The sequence below is a fragment of the Drosophila willistoni genome (assembly GCF_018902025.1).
Source record: "Drosophila willistoni isolate 14030-0811.24 chromosome XR unlocalized genomic scaffold, UCI_dwil_1.1 Seg144, whole genome shotgun sequence".
In the NCBI taxonomy this organism is placed as follows: Eukaryota; Metazoa; Arthropoda; class Insecta; order Diptera; family Drosophilidae; genus Drosophila; species Drosophila willistoni.
Window position 1 is genome coordinate 4,740,845 of NW_025814057.1, and position 16,753 is coordinate 4,757,597.

Here is a 16,753-nt window from a genome sequence, read left to right on the forward strand (position 1 = left end):
TCAAAATGTCTGAATATAATAAATTATTTATGTATGTGTATATGAAATTGTGTATAAATTTGTATATGTATATGTGCATATTACGTCGTTGTCAATAAAGACATAAGTACCGCACAATCAAAAGCAAAACCCAAAACAGATTGACACACCGACAATGCGAGGGGTGGGGAAAGGGGAGGGCAACACCAGCAATTACTACCACTAACAACAATAAAAGCGCAGGCAAAGTGCAGGCTATAAAAAACCAAACACAAAACCCCCGAAAAACAGAAACAGAAAACTCTGAGGAAAAACCGAAATACATTTGACACCAAAATCAAATTAACATACACACTTACATATGGACAAACATACCGAAAACAACAAAGCTTTTTGTCCACACGAATAATAACAAAAAAAAAAAAAAAAAGGCAAGAAAACCCAATGCCAACGACTTGTAAAATACCCTCTATCTTTCAAGATGACCCATTTGGTAAGAGAATTTAAAGCTGTTTGCTTACAATCTTGGTCTTTAAGCTGCGAAATTGGTCATACGAATTCAGGCTGGAATCCTTGAGTTACCTTATACCGATCCTCAAAATGCTGGGAAAACTTCATATAGGTAATTAAGGATATAAAACAGATCGTCCAGTGGTTGATCTACGGCAGAGAAATAGGTGGAATTTCCTTCTCTAGATCAATTTCCTCACAAAACTTTTCAAAATTTGCCCCTAGGCTCTCATAGCCTTAAAAAGTATATAAATATGTGTCTTACAACTGTTGCACTTCCATATCAATAGTTAATATTCCCCATTTGAATCAAATGGCATGCAGGGTATAAAAAACGACTCACAGTGGGATGTCAAAGACCTGTCATATAACACTTGTAGGTTTTGGTTTTTTTTTCTTGGTTCCTTTTCGCCTGTCTTGCGCCTAGAAATATGAATAGTTTTGGCCGGTTTAGGTTTTTTGGTTTCTCAGTTGTTGTTTGTTGTATGACTTTTGGTTTTTGTTTTGGTTGGTTGTCGTTTTGGCATTTTACAGAATTCTTGTGGCTGCTTGTAGCTGGTTAACAACAAATTGGCAGGCAAACTTGCCGGAAGCAACGATATTTATATACCCTGCCACAAATCTGCAAAATTTGTTATTATTTATCATATCTTTTCTTTGGGTGTTGAGCTATTGAGCGACTCTTAGGATTGGGTGTCAGTTGGGTCTTATTTGCAGTAAATGAAAACCCGCAATGCAATGTTTGGACAGTAACAATTTTGACATGAAATCTGCTCCTGGCAGGATGGTCAGTTAAAATACTTAGTCTAAATGAAATTTAAGAATTAATTTAATACACAACTATTGCAACAATTGTCACATATTTTCTCTCAATGTTAAACTAAATAAAATAAAAAAATTTGGCAAATTATTTGACAAACTCTTGCAAAGAAAAGGAAAAAAAAAGTAAACAAGTGAAACCAAATTCCAATTTTTTTTTTGTTTTTATTCGTTGATGACTTTCAATTTCATGTTTCTTGTTTCATTTTCCGGTCTCATAAATCACATTTCATTATGCGATTTCCATTCGCATCATTCATTCCGGGGGAAAATGTGTAGAGAGTAGTCCTAGTTACCTTATTTTTGTGTCTGCATAACATAATCAATTATTTTTCCGAGCCCCAAAACAAAGTCATTTATTATGGCCACCAAAAAATTTGTCACTATTCTACACTTGTTCTTTTTTCGCCTTTTTTGTTTTGCCCCGTTCATTTGTTTGTTTGAATGTTTGTGCTCTCGTTCTTGTTCTTGTTTATCAGACCAGAAATCTCGGCCATAATTAATTTGGCCAAACACACACACACACACCGAAAGCGAGAGAGTGAGGAGGGGGGGAGGGGAAAAAAAAGAGGAATAAATAACCAAACTACCGTTTGCCGTTTTGGCCTCCAAACAATGGCAAACAAATTGATTAATGACAGCGTATTAAACAATAATCGAGATAGGCCTCCGGTAAAGCTCAAATGGAGCGATATAGTTTGTAGGGGCAGGGCCCGAAGGGGTGAGAGGCATGCGGAAGATTCAACGCCCACGCGCAAATTTTTTGTTTCTGCTTTTGTTACAGAAAAAAAAAAGTTGCTGCTGCTGTTGTTGTTGTTGTTGCTGCTATCATTATAGTTGTTTGGGTCGCCTCAAAACAATTCATTTAAATAAATAGCCCGGCCACTTCGCTGGAAAGGAAACAAATCATTTTTCATATTCCTGTCCGTGGCGGAAAAAAGAAACAAAAATACAAAAACACAGAAACAAAAAAAATTACGAAAATTAATAATGTGTAATTAATATTTTTGCTTAAAGAGCACAGGCACGGATTAAGACTTCAATCGGGCCGCAGGGGGGCGATGCTCTATTAATCTGTTTTTGGAGATAAAATCCATCCATATTTGCCTATTAACACTTGCAGAAATCAAAGATCGAGTAATAGGAAAAAGTTGTTCTTGTATTCTTCAGTTTCTCCCTTGAGAAGTAAAACACTTCTTTAGCCGACCCTGTTTACAATAAAAACCAAATTTATTACATGAGAAAAAAAGGGTCAGGTGAAGCCTGTAAAAGTTCACCAAATATTTGTTAAGGAAAACAACCATTTAACAAAATTATAAAGATATTTGCCACCAAAGAACCTAAAAAAGTTGAAAAGAATATTAAAGGCTTTGCAAGTTTCAAATGAATTAAAAGAAATTAAAAAAAGAGAATTGTAACAATTACTTCTATTCAATTATTCTTTTTCTCTCCATGTCACAGGAAATTGCATAATCCTAAGAAAGTCATATATATTTCCTAATATCTATCTAATAATCAAGAGAAGAGAATGCCTTTAAGTTATAGAAAATCTCCTAGATATCCTAATCGATAATTGACCCACATAAGTAAAAATAAAAAGCCCATCAAACTTGCACAGAAAAACTTTCGCCAGACTCCCGAGAAAATTGAGCGACATTCACCTGGTTGGAAAATTGGTAAAAAATATATATGTACATTGTAAAAAAAAAAAGGGCGGCCACTTTGATGGCAAAGCAAATTTTGCAAACCATTTTTGGTAGGTTGGCCAGATCTTTCACTTTCTATTTTGCCATCGAATGAAAAGACAGAATTTCGCATAATTTACTTGCCATGGCATTTAAATGGAGCACAAGTGTAACTAATCTCGTAAAGCGACGACAACGTTTCGGTATTTTTTGTTTTCGCCTCCTTTTTTTCTGTGCCTTTCACAAATAGGCAAACCAAAGAAAAAAAAACAAACCTGAACTAAGTTTAGTTGAATTTTCTGTGTGTCTGTCGTTTTTTTTTTTTTTTTCATCTACTTCTTCTTTTTCTAGGTTAGCCGCACAGAGCCTGAGTGCTAGCGAGAGGCACCTGCGGCCAAAAGCCAAGAAAATCCACAAAATGAAAAAAAAAGCAAAAAGAAGAAAAAAAAACGAAATATGCCAAAAGCCGTTGACATTTTCGTGCAGTTTTCGTTTCTGCAATTAGAAGGCCGGTTAAATGCATCAGGCAAAGACTGAAGACTGAAGACTGTTGAGAGAGGTGGAGGTGGAAGTGGAAGTGGCATAGAGACGATTGGAAAGGCAAGTCAAAAGGAACGGTATGAGGTAGGGTCAGGGCATTGTAATTGATTTGCCATGTTGGAGATTGCCTGTGTAAATAAAAGCTTGACCAAAATTGAATTAAATATTGAACCAGGGCAAACCAAGCAACCGACCGGCCGGACAACTGACCGATAGACCGACCAGCCGACCAGCCGACCGAGCACTAGCTGTACCTGTGCCTAGGTTAACATTTAAATTTTCTTATAAACAAATCTTTTCCATTATCTAAGCCGGGCAGTGAGCCACGTAGCAAACACATGCACATGGATATGGACATGCATATGGAGTCGAGGTCAGTGGAGGTCTGAACGAGGGTTCCATACATATGAAAGCTACTTTGTTATGTCCACTTGGTGGCAAAGAGGTATATGGGGTGGTGGGGTTGTCTAAAAGGGGGGGGCATAAAGTTGAACTGCATGCAAAACTATTAAAAACTTTGACCTAAATATAATAAAACATAAAATTTACTTACCCAAGGCTTTCTCTGGACTCTTCTTTGTGTTTTCGTGTGCGTGTTCTGCAGGATGTGCCCCCTTCCTTCTCACTCTCCACTCTCCCATCACCACCCGCTCTTTCTCTTTTACTCCATCTGTGTGTAGGTACAGGAATGCTGGGAAATTGCAAGTTAAATGCAAAGAGGTTTAGGTCGGGAATATATTTATAGTAAAGTTGAAGCCAGAAAGGGAAACGAAACAGCAGACTTTGACTTCTACATACCATATTAGATATAAATTTAGGTAAGAGTGTAAGGCACATTTCATAAAATAATTTGCACAAAGAACTTTCAAAACAGAGCACAATAAACGTATAAAGATAAACACTCAAAGTATTTTTCACATAAACTATCAGTTTAAACATGTTTAAATAATTATGAATTACAATTGATAACATTTTTCAAAAGAAAATTTCACTGGGCAAATGTAAGTGCAGGTTACGAGAGACAATTTACGAGCTCAATTTAGTCTGTGTATTAATGAATGAATTTATTAATTGCAAAAGAAACTAACCTAAGAAGGGGTTTCGATAAGGTAGATAAACACAGAATTTGAATAGATGAAAAAGCAGAACGAAATGGGGGGGGGAATTAGAACTACATTTATTATGTCATCTGAGTATAATCTGAAAGGGAGCAAGAATAACCCAAAAAACCGAAATTGATATTGATAAGTTTAAAGAGAGAATGGCTATGAGGAAAGAATTATAAATAATTATAGTTAAAAATTATAAATATTTCATACATTTTCACTTTAAACGCATTTCAAAGTTGAAAGAAGTTTATATTAAGTTAAAAAACAATCTCAAATTCAATACGTCGTGTTCGTGCTCTCATACATAAATTCTGGGCAAAAATTTGTACTTTGAATAACTTGAATGCTTGCATAGACCCACCCACCCAATACCTATAACTTGTATGTAGTTAGTTTTCAACACATACATACAAATATACATACATAATGTTGGATAGTTCTATATAACTAAATACCCACCTTTATATGCAGCTGTTAGCGACTCTCTGGCAACTTCAAACTATGTATGTATGTATGAAAAAGTGGAACAAAAAGGTGAGAAATAAAAAGTTATGATTTAGAAATTAAAGTTTTGCATATTAAAGTTGTTTCTTTTTTGTGGATGCGCATTGCGCACATGGCAAAAAAGTTTTTCCGGGGCGTTGTTGCATCATGATGTGGCTCGTGCCATGCACAAGAAGCCTGCTAATGACAAAAGTATAAGATTGTCAGGTTGTTGGAATTGTTGTAACTACATACATACATAATCCATATGGAATGCACTTCCGAAAAAGAAAACATGCATGCAAAAGTTGAGAGGACGAACTAGGTCAGTGTGTTTGGCAGTATTGGTAATGGCCGAAAAAGTCTATAAAATGTTATAAAATAGTATTGGGAAGAGCAAATGCATTCGATACTACATAAAGCTGAATAGTGTGCTTGAAGTAAAGTTCGATTAAATGCAGTTGCCCGTATGTGCCTCTATGCATATACATCATTTAAAACTAGCAATCAATTCATATTGCCAGTGTTGGTAAGTGCCACAGTAAAGCCACTAACCATAATGGCCAACTCACACACGACGAGCACATTAAAAACAATTGCAAATGCATTTTAACTCCATTTCAATGCCAAAATTAATATGCTCACATAAACTACATACACACAATGAATGAGTGGGGAATGGGGGAAATGGGGAAAGAGGTGGCTCTTTAAGGGGGCGGGTAACACTAGTTGGTAGTGAGTGCACTACTACTATATTTTGGGCAATCCGCCCTCTATATATATATATATACATATATATACCCCAGCAATAGCAACCACAACTATGCTCACAGCCAAGAGAATATTCCCCCAGGTGAAAGTATGTGAAAGCATGCCATAAATCGTTTGCCTTACCAGTTGGGTGGTGGTGTCCTGGACTTGGACCAAAACTGAGACCTGGAACTGAGACTGAGACTGGGCGTGGGACCACATCGTCGGGGCTATACAGGCGATTAGAATTGATGTGGGTTACTAAGCAAACATGAAAGGCTATTACGTTAAGCGTTACGTTATGTTATGTTACGTTGTGCCCACTCTCTCTCTCTCACTCTGTCTTACTCTATTCTTTCTGTATTGCAGCATTTGAGCAAAAGATAAGATGGGTTGGAAAATGAAAATAATAATGTGGCAAGCTCTTTTTTCCCCTATACACCTGATATTCATCTGCTTATAATTTAATATATGCCAAAACTATTTGAAAGGTTTCGCTTTTTAATGCTCAACTACAACAATTGATTGTGAATATAAAATTCGCATTACCATATAACCATATACAATATACTATATATATGCATGTCGTTTGCATTCAGAATAATCTGCCATTGTCTCTCAACTCTAAACTCATTTGCATTGAGACTTTCGATTATACATTTTGTTTGCTTTTACTTCTGGTTTTTGCTCATTCTAGCACGTGCACACACACATCAAAAGCATCGTTTGGCATCTCAAAATGCTGCTAATAGCAACCTCAGTTCAACGTTTTGCTTTAGCAAAAAAAAAACGAAATCAAAATGATGTTAGACCTTTTTTTTTGTTGTTTTTTTGTGTATGTGTGTTTGTGTTTTTGGTTTTCCTAGAGTCGAAACTCATTAAAATACCTAAAATCAAAAAGATAAACCCGCACGCAATCAAAGCTAAACAGAGACAGAAAGACAGAGAGAGAGAGAGAGGGCAAAAAAAAAAAGGAAGAAATTCCAGGAAATCAGGGTGACAGCGCTCCCACAGAAGGCATTTTGGTATGCGTCCCCATCTCATTGGCATTGATTACAACAAGCGAAAAGCCTACACAGTAGAGGCTGAGGGGAGACAAACATGAGTGGCAAACAAATTATTACAAGTGCAGTTGGAAAATATGTGGCGGCCTTTTTATCAACATAATCAACAACAAATACCTGGACACGCCTGAGTGCAGAAGGCCCAGAAGTAGTTGACTCTTATGGCGGCTACCTTTGTGCCTAGTTGAAACCTCTGGAAACCTATCGACAGCACCCTACCAGAGAAATACCAGAAGAGACTTTGCGAAAAGAAAAAAAAAACGAAACAAAAACAAAAACTAAATACAAATAAATATAAGAAAAAAAAAAGGAAAGACGAAAAACAGCGAAAAGCAAAAGACGTAGGTAGGAAGGTAGGTAGCTTGATGGTTGGCTGGTTGGGATAGCATGGGAGAAACCCCAAGGAACCAGAGACAAAGATGATGACGCCGCCGCCATGTCACACACACACTGTGGGGTCTTCTCTTCCGTAGCAGGCAGGAAAGTGAGTTGTTGTGTAGTCAAAGAGATTGGGCTTTGGGATTGCAATCAAGCGGGAGAGGCACCACTGAATGACTGAGATGGAGCAGCACTGTGCCGCTTCCCGTCGCTTGTCGTCGTCTTTGTCGTCATCGTTTCATTTCGTTTCGTTTCGTCTCGTTTTTTTCGTTTTTTTCTTGCTTTTCTGTCAAATGTTTTGGCTTAATGATGGCATTGATGGATGGATCACACGTAAGCGGTAGTCATTTAGTAATTTATCTCAAGACATTTCAAATTAATAGACTGCAAGCAAGTCACTTTTCGTCGTCGTCGTTGTCGTTGTCGTTGTCGTCGTCATCGTCATCATCCTGATGGTGGTAGTCGTCTTCTTTGATTTTCCGATTTTTATCTTGCATTAGAAAATTATGTGCAATTTTTGTTAGTTTTTATGAAAATTTATGGCATATGACAAAATATTGTAAAAGGAAAGGGAAGTCTCTTTTCGACAGTCAGTCGGCATATGAGATTCGAGTCGAGAGTCGCGACCGTAGTTTACTTTCGTCTCTCTACTACTGTGAGAGTTAAGCTAATTAGTGCAGCTGCTGCCGCCGCTTGGACAGTTTCAAGCACGATTAACTTTTAATTGAGAGCAAATTAGTTAATTGGTTGAATGCCGTTGCCTTCCAACTGATATGCAGATTGAGCAGCAGGCCGAAGCAACCATGTTGTGATGTGTGATGTGAAGGGGAAGGGTCAGTGATCTGAATCAGAAATACATAGAGTTGACTTTGCTAGGACCTTTAAATTAGTAGCTAGAACTTTTCGCTCAAGAGGTTGGATATTGTCTTCTGCTTTATTGACCATAACTTTGTGTTCATTGAGTGAAACGATAGAACATGATATTCAACAATCATGCCAAAAGCAAGATTTTAATTCATAAAGACTTTTTTCATTCCTCTAGGATCGTGTGATGTCAAAATTAGGGGAAACCCACAAAGAAAGCCAAGAAGACATTTAGATATGGTTGAGGTCTTTTTGGGATCTAATTAATCTACCCATGTAGTTTTATGGATCATTGCAAGTAATTGAAGAAAATTAACTCAAGACTTCATATTTCGAAATTGGATTGAAATTTATTTTGGAAGTATTTCACTTCTAGATCGTTTGATCCTATACACTCCTCATACTCCTCAAAAGCCATCAAATTAGTGCTCTTATGATTAAATCATTCCCTGTCCATTTGAATTTAAATGTTCCCCTATTCACAGGGCCAATATCGATCCCTTGGGTTGACCTCTCACCTTCAGACAGCCGCAAAGAAAAATAAATAAAAAGAAGGAATTCCTTTATGCACTCCTTCAATAAATATTTAACCCACAAAACAAAAGAATGCACAAATATTTTAAGCAACAACAACAACAGAGGCAAAAAAGAAGAAAAACAAAATTTTTATTTTGTTGGTTTGTTACAAGCTCTCAAAGCGAAGAAAAAGAAGAAAAAAAAAAAAAGACAAAAATTGTGCTGACACTGACAAGTCGTGTGAAGCACACCTGCAAGCAAGAACCGCAAAACCCGAAACGAAACCGGATCGAGGGAACGAACATGCATGCATGTTGCAAAATGCAATGCAATTTCAGTCCACCTCAAGTTAGAGAGTCAGCTGTGCGTCTCGTTTGCTTGGCCTTAGAAATGAGTGCAACACATTCTATCTACAACCCCCTACACACCGCTTCTCACTGCTCACCTACTCCTACTTACCTTCCCCCAAACCCCGGTTTGTCGGCGGCTACTCCTGCTTTCTGCCCAGAGGCTGGCGTTGCGCCAAACTACATACACACATACAAACATGCATTGCCAACTTGAAGTAGACGAAGAGACGAACAAAAAAAAAAATGAACACAAAAAAAAAGAAACAAATGTTGCACCGCTTGATTTTCTTGCCACAGGCCTTTCGCTACTTGAGCACACACATAGTAGCACAGTCGGAGCTGTCGGAGCAGTCGGTGTGGAGCAGTGACAGGGCAGTGCAGAGCAGAGCAGAGCAGAACACGCATAGAGTGGAAGGCATTGTCATTGTCCTTACCGCGAGAGCGTGCACAATACGGTAACAATGTTGCACACTCAAGAGATGCGCTAGGTATTTGGCTAAGGCGATAATGTGACAAGGATAACGAGGCATTCGGACCAACGAGAAGGCTTGTTATCAGTCCTTCTCCTCATGCTCCTCCTGCTCCTCCCGCCACACTCATCTTCCCAGATTCTCTGTACCGATGTGCGTAATGCGCTCATTACGTGCCTGACATCAACTTCGCATCGCATCGCATCTTTGCTGGGGAATGCCAAGAGCCATGTGGCTTAGGACTTTGTCGGTTCGGCTTCTCTGTCCCACTCTTTTTCTCTCCTTCTTCTTCTTTTTGGCTGTTGTGGCAGATTGGTCGTCCAACATGGCATTGCCATGCCAATTGCATGCCTTTCCTAATACCTTCCACTCCTTTCTCTCTCTCTAGTTTTAGCCATAGTCGTTGCCGTTGTCGCCGCCAGCTAATTAGAGAATTGCATGGGTAATAAGGTAAAACGGTCCTATGCAATGTATCCTTTTTTTCCCCTTGAATTTTTATTTCATTTACTTTTTTTTTGTTTAGCTTTTGGTGTAGCTGCTGTGTTGACATTTTGTCGTGTAGTTTTAGGTATTGTGTGTTGTAAATTGATGGAATTGTTTAAAATGCAATCGTTGGGATGAGGTCAGGGTTCCAACATGGCCATGAAACAGATACGCAGCAGAGCTGAACAATTTTCTAAAGTGTTGTAATTCTCGTACAAGATTTCTGTTTCATCAAATAAAATAAAATAAATAAAAAATTTTTTTTCTTGCTTTTCTGGGGTTACGAAAAGTTAAAGATCATCTTTTCGTTTGTCCTTTTCCATATGTCAGGATGGCCGAGCGGTCTAAGGCGCCAGACTCAAGATTTTCGACAGTCTTGCTTTCTCAAAGAAAGTTTGTGATGAGCGTTCTGGTCCTCTCTGAGGGCGTGGGTTCGAATCCCACTTCTGACAAATACTTTTTTTTTGATGTTGGCTATTATTGTTGTCAAGTGAAAAGAAAAGATATACCAAAAACGTTAATAGAACATAAACATTTGAATATAATCATAGAATATCGATTGTCTTTTACTTTTAATGTCGCTAGTAATGTGAGCAAGACTATCTATGAATGCTTTTTCATTTTTTTTTCTTTTTTAATTCTTTTTTTTTATTTTTTAAATCCTCTAGCCCAAGTTGAATGCTCTGCTGGCCATTATCACATGTCAGGATGGCCGAGCGGTCTAAGGCGCCAGACTCAAGATTGAAAATCTTACTTTCTGAACGAAAGTGCGTATGAGCGTTCTGGTCCTCTCTGAGGGCGTGGGTTCGAATCCCACTTCTGACAAATATTTTTTTTTCGTTTTCCCCAAAAAATATTTTCTAATCAACAAAATAGAAAAAAAAATTATTTGTCAGAAGTGGGATTCGAACCCACGCCCTCAGAGAGGACCAGAACGCTCATCACTCCCGTTTAGGGAGTAAGACTTTAACATCTTGAGTCTGGCGCCTTAGACCGCTCGGCCATCCTGACATATGTCTCATATCGGTAGGATATACCACTGACTTCTGATCTACAAATAGTATATATAGGTAGGATTTATTAGGGTTCTTATGCTCTAACTCAGCCCATAAATAGACTATTTTTAGGCAATATTATTTTATATATTATTTTTCGAGATTCTCCTGTTATAATTGAACATTTTTTCTTTTCAAGTTTCTAAGCTGTTAGTAGCACCATAAAGTATACAAAAATGCGAAAAGCTTTATAGAAATCTGTTAGAGTGTGATCATTTTGGCCTCTAAAGCAAGCTAAACGCCTAAAAGTATGCAACAAATACCTTTATATTCCCGGTTAAACCGCCTTTAGGCATGCAAAAATGTTTTTCTAGACCCAAGTGCAAGCTAGACTACATAAAAGTGTGCAAAAAAAATGTTGGCTTTTACAACGAGCGTCAATGCCTTAGAGTATGCAGCACAAATTTGTTACGCAAAAATTTGACCCAAAATAAGCTTGTAATAAAAACGATAATATGGAGCGTGAATAAATATTATAAAAACATATACCTTAGTTTAAGGCTAGTCGTTGAACTACTAAAGACCCATATATAACCTAAACTAAACCATTTCAAAGACACTTCGAACGTAGTTAATTTCGATGATTCCTACATTTTCTTGATATTAACTGGTATTTACCGGCATTCAAAAACATTAATATACATAAAGTATAAATACAAATAGAAAGTTAGCTAGAAAATCAATCTAGTTATCAGTTAATACGTTAGAAAATTAAAGTCTTATCTATCATATCTATAAATTAAATTTATATATTATCTACTATTCGTAGATCGGACTCAGTGGAATATCTGGCACATGCGAGACATATGTCAGGATGGCCGAGCGGTCTAAGGCGCCAGACTCAAGATTTCACAGTCTTACTTTCTGAACGAAAGTGCGTATGAGCGTTCTGGTCCTCTCTGAGGGCGTGGGTTCGAATCCCACTTCTGACAAATAATTTTTTCTATTTTATTAGATTTATTGTTTTTTATATTGTTCAAAATGTAAAGGTGCCTTAACCATTTTTTATTTAACATTGTTAAGTTTGTTAAATGATAGCAATTGAACGATTAAATTGTAGTTTATTAAGGTATAAATTATAAAAAAAAACTTTATTTTGTCTAACAATAAAACATTCCCTCTTTTAATTAACTTTTTCAGCAAAGAACAAAGAAATCTTTGGAATGCTTTTGATCTCTCTCTCTTTTTTTCTTTTACACAATGATTTTTGTCCCTATCACAATACATTTCAATGCACTTGTCAAAGCTCCCATTGCGCCCACCTTTAAAAAAATTATACCACAACAACAACAAAATAATAGAAATGTGGGAAAATCTACACAATACATATATTACAAAGAAGACAAGAAAAAAATGGATGTCACGCGTGGCACAATAGGCGGTAGTCAACCAACCAACATCCCCTACTAGACCCCCTAGACCGCCCACTCCCACTTCCTCGACCTTCTACGCCCTACCGCATTTCAATGGCCAACTCGAAACTCAATTTAAATCCAGTGCATATGCAAAGTGTCACGTAATTTCAATTACACAGCATGAAAGATAGATAGAAAATGGGGAAAACAGAAAGACACTGAGATAGAGAGAGATAGGGAGAGAGAAAAATTGGAGAAGAGTAGGAAAAAACGAGTGTTTTATAAACTAAACCAAGTGACGATGGTGCGTGCCAGTACCCGTGCCGTTCCTGCGCTTAAAGTGGGCGCCAAACGCGTGTTGCATGTCAATCACGACTGTTGCTGCTGCACTTGTTGCCCTCCAACGACAACGACGACGACAACAACAACATCGTCGACTACGACGGAAAGAACACAGTAAAAGAGAAAACGATGGGAAAGAAGAAAAGTGGCAAAGCCAAAGAGTCGACAATGGACAAGAAGCGGCTTAGTGACCCATAATGCGTTTGCCAAGACTTGAATCGAGTTAGGTGCCACATCGGCGCACCGCCCCATCCTAATTCAATTGCACTCCCACACACACACACACACACTCAATCCTGCTAACCTTGTAATCTACATCTCAAACGTCGCCTACGCAACATTGCTTGTTGTCCTCTTTTTCTCTGCCTCTCTGCCTCTCTCTCTCTCCCTTTGGTGGTTTTTTCTCTCTTTTTTTTTTGTCTCGTTCTTCTCCTGCAGCTGCATTTTTGGCGTAACTAATTTGTTGGCGTCACAAATCCGTTTTAAGCGTTGTTACTTGTTACTGGTTAGCTGAGCAGGGAAATTGATTTTGTCTCGTTGTTGTACAGGCTTGACATATGGACTTTTCAGTGGCCAAGAGCAAAAGCAACCACAAGCCTTTTGTTCGAACGTTACACGTGTCCCTCTGCCCATCCATCCCGTCCGTCCGTCTGTCCGTCTGCTCATTCGTTCGCCCGTGTTGTGCTCGACACCTGCCCCATGACTGATACACATATTTTTGTGACAGCAACGATGACCATGGCCTGTTGCATTTCGGGGGTATTTAGCGGTTTTCATTGCATCATTAATTTTGATGCGCTGACTGGAAGCAACATTGTGTTTGGGTTCATTATGGAATAGCTGGGTATGGGTACTAGCACAGGGCAGGCATCGGTCCGTTCATACTAGGTTGTTGAACCCACTACAAAATTTTGTTAAACGGACCGGGGGGCAGTAGTTAACTGATTTTACCACATAGCAACACATCTACAGACAGTGACAATAAAGTGTGTGATAGAGTGGGAAGCCCGTTAATTGGTACTCAAAATCGTATACCATAAATTTACACTAGTTGTGAGTCATTCTCGAAAGGAAAGGTAAGCACTTAAGCTACATATTTGACAATATTATTCGTACATTTAAATGGTTGCTCAATCTTCTCGTAGACTGTTCAATAAAAAATGTATAAAGAAAAAATTTTTGTAAAAGTAAAAGAATATATTTAAAAATTTATCAAAAAAATTTTTGTCAGAAGTGGGATTCGAACCCACGCCCTCAGAGAGGACCAGAACGCTCATACACTTTCGTTCAGAAAGTAAGACTGTAACATCTTGAGTCTGGCGCCTTAGACCGCTCGGCCATCCTGACATATATTTTACCTCGGTTTCAATTGTCGTCCAGAAGCTACAAGAAATGTTATTGTGTAAATAATTTCATTTAAATATTGTTAAATAATAATTTATTCGATTTGATTAATTTATATTGCTTTATACTGCAAAAAAAAGAGTACTTTATATGCACCACGAAGGTGTCAATATGGAAGACACATTTTTCAGCTCATGTAAATTTCTGTTTAGGTTTAGCAACAAATTCTAATTATATCAGCAAATATATATGTAAATACATAAAAATTAATTAATTTTATTTTTTTTTATTTTATTATAAAATTCATTATAAACATAACTCTTAACGCCATACAAATGTCAATTTGGTTGAAGAGGCAAAAATTTCATACATGGCGCAAGGGCTAGAGACTTGGTCTAACAATAAAAGGTTAATGGTTCGTTTCTCAGCAATAACTTCAAAGAATTTTTAGATATAACACTTTTTTTCATACTCTTTTATGAGTTTCAAATATTATTCTAATAAAAAAATATTCAAGTCATAAAAATTAAAACAAAAAAAATAGAAAAAATTATTTGTCAGAAGTGGGATTCGAACCCACGCCCTCAGAGAGGACCAGAACGCTCATACACTTTCGTTCAGAAAGTAAGACTGTGAAATCTTGAGTCTGGCGCCTTAGACCGCTCGGCCATCCTGACATGTTGAACGACGTCGTCCAAAAAGTCAAGTAGAGCTTCCCTATTGATTGTTTCGCCAAAACAGAATTTTATATATTAAATATTGCCATGGAAAAGTGCGTTAGATAACAAATTTCTATATTTAACACACTCAGCGTGTGTGTGGGTGCATGTGTGTGTGAGAGTGTGTGTTTGTGGAGGCGATAAAAGCTTCTGTGTTTGTTTGTTGCTATGTGGTTAAGTGCCGAGTTGTGCAATTGCCATTTGATGCTTGGCTAAACGTTTAACGCAAACGTAATCGGTAACCTGAGCAGCTCGTTTCCGGCACAGGGCAATCAAAACGATAGGGCGAGAGTGAGAGAGGGAGAAAGGGGAAAGAGAGCCAGAGACGAGATGTTGTTGCCTGGGGCCTCATCATAAAAATCACACAAAACCGCAGCAACAGTCCCAACAATTGATGCGCCACGAGTTCAAGTCAATTGGAGAGCCCGCAGGCAGACGGGCCAACACATAGTGTTGGTCGGTGACGGGAACGGGGAGGGGATGGAGTGAGGCAGAAAGCAGAAGCGCGTGTCGTTGTTCCCCCGCCCCCATCCCGACCAATTGTTTCTCTGGGTCTCTTTCTGTCTGTGCCTAAAAACCACAGGTTTAACCCCCTGCCAGCTGTTGTGATGTATTTGTCAGTTGCAAAAAAAGAAAAAGAATAAAAATTGAAACACAAGAAGAAACAAATCTGAATACGAATCGGAATATACCCTAGCCAATAGTTTGGGAACAGCTACATACAAACATTACTTTAATTTGAGGTTAACAAATCAATTAATTAAGTTATTACTTGCACACCTTAACTAATCCCAAGAATATGACGTAGTCCAAGAGACTCTGTCAATGTAAGAGTATAATCATATGATATGCAAAGAAGACTAACTCCACAATACATAAGGATATGGCTATCAAATGCAGCACCAGCAGCAGCAACCTAGTGCCAATGCCAATGTCAGAGCGCAGAGACGGAGGGAGGATGGCATGGGATGGAATGGGATGACGATGGCGATGATGTTGGCATTGAAATCGAATTCGACAACCCAAGACACTTCAAACGCATGCAAAAACGCATGGAAACAATGAGATTTACGTGCTTCCAGCTGTTATGGACTGCAATCGGATACATGGTATCCCAGCTTGGCGAGACTGAGGGGTTTATGTATGTGTATGGAGAGGGGGCCGGGTTATTACAATGCCACTCACTGGGAGGCAAATGGTATATTTTCGGACTCCCTGTGCATGTTCAAAATGTACGTAATGACATACAGACGGGGCGGCATAAGCTCAGCTCTTACTCTCAGTCATTCTCCTCTGTCTCTCTGTCTGTCGCTCAGTCTGCCTGTTTGGTCAGCCAAGCCGAAAAGTTTGTTGTGTTAATTTTCAATGCATAAAATTCATACGATGCTTGGCCCCATACCCTTAACCATATGAAATGAAAGAGGTAGAGAGAGAGAGATTGGGTGGGCATGGGGTCTAGACTCGTCTCGAGTACATTGCATGGCATCAGTTTTCAATGCAATTGAATATGGATGTATGTATATGTTAAATTCAGTCGTCTGCATTTGGCTCTTGGTAATCATAGCCGCCCTTTTGTTGGAGCCGAGGTTTCACCTTTTTGTTTTGGGCCAAATTGTCCAAACACCACCTGTCCGACTCTGGCAAGTAATTCAATGCCTTTAATTGTTAATATTTAAAAGGCTATAGAAGGCATATCATTTGACTAATTGTCTTTTTCGACCTCACATGTCTCGTTGTGTGTGTGTGTGTGTGTGTGTGTGTGTGTGTGTGTTGACAGCAAAGTTCGCCAGGGGGTTATTCCAGGTTAAGAGTGGTTGTTAGTTTTATTTTACAAATGCAACTCAGGTGTTAAATGAAAAGCAAAACAATAAAGCGTATTATAAATGTCAAGTGTAATTTATACTGAAATTACATGTACTTATATTACTTTATTTTATT

At 38.2% G+C, this 16,753-nt stretch overlaps 6 non-coding genes across 6 annotated transcripts; 3 read left to right on the forward strand and 3 right to left on the reverse strand.

Moving 5' to 3' along the window:
* The first annotated feature begins 10,325 nt into the window (after positions 1-10,325).
* Trnal-caa lies at positions 10,326-10,452 on the forward strand. The gene is made up of 2 exons: positions 10,326-10,363; positions 10,408-10,452. It is a non-coding gene; the product is annotated as a tRNA-Leu (tRNA).
* A 250-nt stretch (positions 10,453-10,702) lies between these two features.
* Positions 10,703-10,825, forward strand: Trnal-caa. Its single transcript has 2 exons — positions 10,703-10,740; positions 10,781-10,825. It is a non-coding gene; the product is annotated as a tRNA-Leu (tRNA).
* Positions 10,826-10,890: 65 nt separating this feature from the next.
* On the reverse strand, positions 10,891-11,011 carry Trnal-caa. The gene is made up of 2 exons: positions 10,974-11,011; positions 10,891-10,935 (listed from the first exon to the last, which is right to left on the reverse strand). It is a non-coding gene; the product is annotated as a tRNA-Leu (tRNA).
* Positions 11,012-11,863: 852 nt separating this feature from the next.
* Positions 11,864-11,987, forward strand: Trnal-caa. The gene is made up of 2 exons: positions 11,864-11,901; positions 11,943-11,987. It is a non-coding gene; the product is annotated as a tRNA-Leu (tRNA).
* A 1,990-nt stretch (positions 11,988-13,977) lies between these two features.
* On the reverse strand, positions 13,978-14,099 carry Trnal-caa. The gene is made up of 2 exons: positions 14,062-14,099; positions 13,978-14,022 (listed from the first exon to the last, which is right to left on the reverse strand). It is a non-coding gene; the product is annotated as a tRNA-Leu (tRNA).
* A 552-nt stretch (positions 14,100-14,651) lies between these two features.
* Trnal-caa lies at positions 14,652-14,773 on the reverse strand. The gene is made up of 2 exons: positions 14,736-14,773; positions 14,652-14,696 (listed from the first exon to the last, which is right to left on the reverse strand). It is a non-coding gene; the product is annotated as a tRNA-Leu (tRNA).
* Between the last annotated feature and the right edge of the window lie 1,980 nt (positions 14,774-16,753).